We start from the raw sequence: 7,187 nt of genomic DNA, 5'->3' as shown, positions 1-7,187 counted from the left end.
TATGTCTAATCACTGAAATGCATAAGCATTGTCAAAGACAGCATTTCATAAAACACACGTACTGAAAAAATAATGAAATTAAAAAGACTGAAAAAGAAAAACACACACTTCCCTTTTTTGGTTATATTTTTTCCAATATACTTTTTATTGCTTTAGTTTTTCAAACAAAATATTCAGATATTACAGCATGAAAACAACAAATATGAAAATAGTCAATTATTTACAATGATCACATAAAAACTTACTGAAAATTAAAACTAAAAATAGTTTCACCATTCCTGAGGGTACAGGGAAAAGAAAAAACAAGATACTATGTTAACTCTTGGTTCTGTCACCAATGATACCATGCCCCTGTTTCAGAATAAAGTAAAGTTATACTTCTTATGTAAAAATTGAAAAATAAAAGACGTGTTTTATATCATCATTTGTATGGTGCTTAGTTTGTGTAGGTAGGATAACCTTACTTAAAGAAAAAGGTTTGTGAAACTCTGAACTATGTACACGTTAACACTATTTACAGTGTTGGATGCCTTTCATTTGTTGTTAATCTTGAAGCATGTTTATGTTTGAATGATATGCTTTTTGTGTTTAGTATCATAAAAGTTTATTAAGTGCCACCTGAATTGCATTTAAGTTTATGGATTTTGTTTGCTTGTTAGGATTGAGTCGAAGAGAATTCCAGTATGTTTGAAAATACACTCTTTTTTGTGCTTTTTGTAGCTAATTTGTGGGAGATGATGTACTTAACTGCCATGTCTTTAAAGTTGTTCCATGAGATGATATTGTTATTTACCCAATTTTTATATATATAGAATTTTAGTAGGGCACATAATGTAACTAAGATATGTTTGTGCATTCCCTTGATTGAACTAGGGATTATGCGCAGAATCATTGTTTTCCAGGAAAATGTGTTTTTTTCTTATCTAATTTTTTCAAGTTGTGCTCTTAGAGAAAGTATTCTTACAGCTCCAGAAGATATGGAGGATATCCATATACTCTCTGGAGCAAAAGGGGCACAATGATTATTTTTTGTAACCAATTTTTTTAAGGACAGCTGGGGTATAGTATGCATTGTTGTTAATCATCATTTTTGTGTAGATTAGGTTTTTGAAATGTGTTAGTTTTAATGAATTGATAATAGCTTCTTGTTTTTGTGCTGTTGTGATTGTTTTATTAATGTTTTCCCAGTATCTTGAGTAAAGTAACGCAGATTATTGTTTTATCTCATTTATTGAGTCATAGGACTTTGAAATCATTTTCTCCTTAGCAGCTAATGCTTTGATTATATTTTGGGTAGTTTCAATATTTTGTATATCTATTTTGAAGTTTGAATACTTCAGCTTTACTAGTGATATCATTTGTCAAAGAATAGGGTTGTATCCTTCTGGTGTCTTAAATTGTGTTCTTGAAGTTTTCAAGTGTTTCTTCCTCGTGCTGTAAAATATGCCATGCTGTTAAGTCTTTAATTAATGGGAATGGTTTGAGATCTATCATTTTGTTATTTAACTTGATATTTGGGTTCATGTGTATAGGTTGTAGCAAACTTAGTGAGTTCTGCAGGTTGATAGAGGTAAATAGAGATTGGAAAGCCATAATTTTATTTTTAATTATTGGGTGCAATTTGCTAAAAATGTTATGTTTGGGATTAAGAAAAGGGGTAGCTTTGGGGTTTATGTTTAGGGAGTATATTAGATTAACCCATATTTTAACCCATATTGGGTACCAAATCTCTTTAGTTCTATTATATTCTGATATTTGAATTAACTAGTTTGCTTTGATGATAAGGTAGTACAGATTAAAATCTGGGAGCCCCAAACCTACTTTTATTTTTGGTATTGTGAGTTTTTGGTAGCATATTCTTGTTGTTTTAGGGTGCCATAGGAATTTAGAGAGGGACTTTTCCATTGGTGTGAAACATTTTTTTGGTATTTTGAGACTGATAGATGTTAACTGAAATAATATTTTAGGAAGAATATTAATTTTAATAATGGCTGATTTGGACAGAAGGGATAGGTTTATGTTTTCCCATCCTGAGATGTCTTGCTTAATTTTATCCCATGTTGTGAGAATAATTTATGCCTAAGTATTTTTGTGTGTCGTTTAGAGGTATGTCAACTAAGGGTAAATAAGATGCATTATGATTTAGTGGGTTAAGAGGAAATATAGATGATTTTGGGGGGTTCATGTTGTAATTTTCTATTTCAGAGAATTATTTAATTGAAGATAGTATTTTGCATAAATCTGTGTTTGGGAGTTTGAAATATAAGTTTAGATCATCTGCAAAAGCTGAGTATTTTATTATTGTGTTGTAAACATTTGGGAGATGATGGTAAGTGTTTTGGGTAATGTGGAGTAATAGTAGTTCTAAATATATGTTGAACAAAAATGGAGACAGTGGGCATCCTTGGCGGGTACCATTTGTGATTTTGATGGGTTGGGAGTAAACCTTGTTGATGCATAGTGTGATGGTGGCATTATTGTAGATCATATTGATAGTTTTTATAAAAGATGGGGGAAAATTGAAATGTGCCATTGTTGAGAAAATGAATTCTAGGTCTACGTTATCAAAAGCTTTTGAGGCATTTATTGTAAGTGCATATCTTGGATATTTATCCTTAGCTAAGAGGGGAAATTAAGGTGTCTAATGCACAGGTATTATCGCTTGTCTTTTTTTCATAAAGCCCAGTTGTTCTGGGGAAATAATTTTATCCAGGGTTTTTTGTAGTCTATTCCCTAACAGTGAAGTCAAAATTTTTATGTCAAGATTAATAAGGGCAATAGGCCTGTAGTTAAGAGGATTTAGTTTGTTGGAGTTTGGTTTTGGTATTAGAATTGTCTTTGAATTGTTTAAGTATTTGTCAGTGAACCCATGCTCTATGATATGATTGTGACTGAATTTTTTGTAGGACATTGCCGTAAATCCATCAGGACCTGGGGATTTGTTGATCTTTAGTTTTTTGATTGTTGTTCTGATTTCACTCATTGATAAGGGACTATTAAATAAGTTATATTGTTCTTCTTCAAGGTTTGGGAATTTTAGGTTGTTTAAGAAATTCTCTTGTATATTAGACATATGGTGTTGTTTTGTGGGGTTATATATATTGTTATATATGTCCCAGAAAGAGTTGATTATATCAACTTTATTATATAACTTTCTCTCTTTATAGTGTATTTCTGGAATATTTTGGAGAGTTTTCTTTATGTTTATCATATTTGCTAGTACCGTAGAAGGTGTTTGGGCCCATTCGGAGTATTTATAGATGAGTTTTAACTCATTTAATGAGTGTTTATGTAGTTGTATAGAGTAAAGTTTTTTTTTGATTTGACATAATTTCCTTTCTAGTTCTTGTGAGTAGTGGGACTGAAGTTGTTGTTCAATGTTGTTGTACTGCATTTCGAGCAAGCTGATTTGTTCTTGCTCTTGTTTTTGTACAGTGAAGCTTTGTGTATTAGGATTCCCCTTAGTACTGCCTTAGTGGCGTCCCATTGAATATCTAGTGGAATTTGGGTTTGCAATGCATCTTGATCTAATTGTATTATTATTTTACCTATCTCCTCGATTATCTCTTTATGATTTAAAAAGTTATTGTTTAGATGCCAATTATAAGGACCACTCTGTTGAGAAGTTTGACAGGTTGTGTTGATTGTTATCGTGATTTTGGAGTAGTCGGAGATTATTTTTTTATTAATCTCATATTTTTCACATTTCTTGGAGAGGTTAGAGGAGATCAGGAAATAATCTATTCTTGACCAGACTTTATATGGAGGGGGAAAAAAGTGCATTTGTTCTTTGATCTGTCATGGTCTATAGGTAGATAGGGGTCGACAAAATTGAGACTTTGTATAAGATTATTTAGGGCAGATGTGACCTGGACTGTTTGCTTTTTGTTTTTGTTAGAGCTATCACTTAGTGGGTCAGTTTAGACAATTCCAGTCCCCCCTATAATGATTGAATGGCTGGAAAAATTTAGGAGTGAATTATAAATTTCATATATAAATAATTGCTGGTTTGAACAAGGGCCGTAAATGTTCAAAAAGAGAGTATTATTTTTTGTTTGTGGATGTGAACTAGTGAAAAGGCACCATCTGCCATTCATGTCGTATTTACTATTGGTGATGTTCTCTTGGAAGGATTCTTTGATTATAACGGCTGTTCCTTTTGAGGCAGAGCTGTCTCCTGATGCAATGATTTGTTTCACCCATTTTCTTGAACTGATTTTTAACCATTGTTCTTTATTAAGGTGTGTTTCCTGTATGAATATGACATTGGATCTACTTTGGTAAATTAAGTGTAATATTAAATTTAAATTTCTTTTATCGCCTAACCCATTAACATTCCATGTATCAACTATATACATTGTTAACTTGTATCTGTTGTAGATTTATTTGAGTGTGGCCTTGAGTTATATTTATATTTGTAAGTACTTATCTGATTGTATAAAGGATAGAGTTGTTTTTTAGGTAACACGCATTTATTTAGGATGGCATCCAGCATAATTTCATCTACCTTAGTGCCTGCCCATATATCTCCCTTTCTTTGTGTGATATTATACTTTATATTTGGCTTGTTGTTTGTGTAACTATTAGGAAAATCTGTTGTGATACTCTGGTATAGGTAGATATTGATGAAGAACTTTACTTCATTCCAAGTGTCACTAAACATTCCTGACATACATTCCTTGCTCCTTAATGATGTGTACAGTCTGAAATATGATAACTATTGCAAATTATTCCACAAATGTGGGTATTACAAATTTATGAAGTGTTTGTGGATTTTGATTAAAAAGTTCTTTATCATTTGACTTAAGTATCTAACATTTTCTTACAACAGTTAAATAAATGTACTATTTCTACACAAGGACTTGAGCCTACTGTGTCTAAGACCAAGGGGGTGTGTACTTATTTAAATCATGGTATCTGGTATTTATCTTTCTTTTGCAGAGAAATAGCTTGTACATGCGTCTAGTGATATTTGTGTTTTAACCTTTGTGCGCAATCATAGTTATGTATTGTGCTTACAGTTAATGTTTACCTGCATTAGTTTCAGTTTCAACTTCTAGCTTCCCTTTAAGATTATTTAGGAAAATGTCTTTGTTGGATTTGTTACTCCTTTTGTAGTTGGTTTTGTTCTGTTCATTTCTATTATTTATAAGGAATTAAGTACACCCATTTAGTTATAAGTTGTAGGTAGTTATGTTAACATTTGTCCAACTTGCTTGTTATATAGTGAAGTCAACATATTTAAACCAACCAATTAACAGTCACTTAAATAGACTTTAGTTTCATGCTGAGTTGTATTGTAACTTCCTATACTGTAAACTGTTACAAAGACTAGTTTAAACATATAAAACTTTGCTAACATTTCTTGTAGTCAAAACATGTAATTACGATGTAATATTTAAAGTTTTTGTTTACTACAAGGCAGTATTATCCTTCAGGTAAACTCTGATAGTAGATACAGTCTTGCTAGCTTTGTCAGTTCACATTGTGGTGCAATACTTGAAGGTTTTAAATTGTTCTAACATCCGTTATGACAAAAATCCATTTAGTTTCATTTAAACTGTTAGAACTTCTTATTTTGAATCTTTTGGGCTGTAATATTGAAGATTTGCTTTATTAACGTTACAGATAATTGTTGTTTATTACCTTACAGATCATTTGTTGCCTCACAGCAAGAGGTTCTCCTGTTCGATTCTCGGCTTGGCTTGGGAGTGCCTTCTCTGTAGAGTCTGCATGTCCTCCCCGCGGTTGGGTACCTCGGCGTTTCATAAAAATCTACTGCCAATCATTAGCAGACCGGAGTTCCACTGTGGCGACCCCTTACCGGGAAAAATCCGAAAAACAAACAACAACATTATAACAGGTTACACTGTTCCATTGAATCTGGTTGATTTGTAGACCGTTTAGTAGTCTCTGGAGTTCCCAGTAGTGCTTTGCAGCTCCTGATCTCCTAAGGAAGTTGCCTTTGACCTCCTATCACTGCCTTGGTTTGAGACAGTATTGCTTCCTGTCTTCTGCTCGTTCAGACAGCTCACCAGACCAGTATACAAGGTAATTTTCTTGATTTTAATTTGTAAAATTCTTTTTGTAGCTAAATTGTCCATAGTGATTCATATAATGCATCATTGTGCTTTTTGTTCAATTGCAATATTAGCGACTGTCAGCATTGTTTAGAGCTTAGTAATATACACAGTTATATAGTTATTTTTTGTATGAACAGGTTACTTCTTGATTTTAGGTTTAATTTCAGTGTTTCCAGTATATTTAGAGATGAAGAGTTGGTTTTAGCATTACTAGTATGTGTCGTTTATTGTCCAGGGATATTTGACAGTTAATCTGCATTTATAATAGTAAGAGGTGTTATCGATTACTTTTACAGCTTGAATCAGCTTGTAATAGGTTTGCAGGAACCAACATATCTAGCAGAGGCAGTACATAATCTTTAATGTTTATCTTACCTTAAAATATGAATTTTGAGTTCTGGTTTGTAGCTTTTGATTGCCAGTTACTGTACTGTATTAATTATTCTCCTAAGGCAATTCTCCAAAAGCTTTAATGAAGATGTTTTTTGCCTCTGATTTATTTTGTATGAGGTGTTTTTGACCTTTGTAGCTGAAGGAGAGTTTCGCCGGGTACCGCATTTGAAAACGGATATTTTTTTTTTTTTATTAGATATGAACAGAAGGGGTATAATGCTTGATAAGAAGGGGAAGATCTTGTGTAATACTTATTTTATGTCCTCTCCATGTTAAATTTCTTTTTTGTTTGGCTGCCGTTAGGATCATAGAAGTGTGGGCTACATTGAGTATTTTTACATAGATTTGTCTAGGTGTAGTTTCATCCTGAGTTTTCTGAAGGGATCTCTGTGCTCATTCAATGGTAATTTCTTTTGCTATCTTCTTGTTTTCAACTGTTGTTTCCACAATCTCTTTTATTATTACATTCAGTTGAGTTTGGTGAAAAACTTCAGGCACCCCTCTTATAATTATGTTGTTTCTCCGGCCTCTTGCTTCTAGGTCGATCATTTTTAACTGGAGTTCTTTTATGACCTGTTCATTGGTTTTTATTTTAGACTTTAAAGCAATGATTTCTGTCATGCTTTCCTCCATCTTAGTTTCATTAACAGTTAGTCTAGCCACAATTATTTCAATATTTGTACCAACTGAGCTAAGTTTTTCTGAAAGAGC

This window comes from Protopterus annectens, chromosome 5.part0 (genome assembly GCF_019279795.1).
Source record: "Protopterus annectens isolate FY-2018-M chromosome 5.part0, PAN1.0, whole genome shotgun sequence".
NCBI lineage: Eukaryota > Metazoa > Chordata > Ceratodontiformes > Protopteridae > Protopterus > Protopterus annectens.
The sequence above is the reverse complement of the archived record's forward strand: the minus strand, read 5'-3'. Positions refer to the sequence as shown.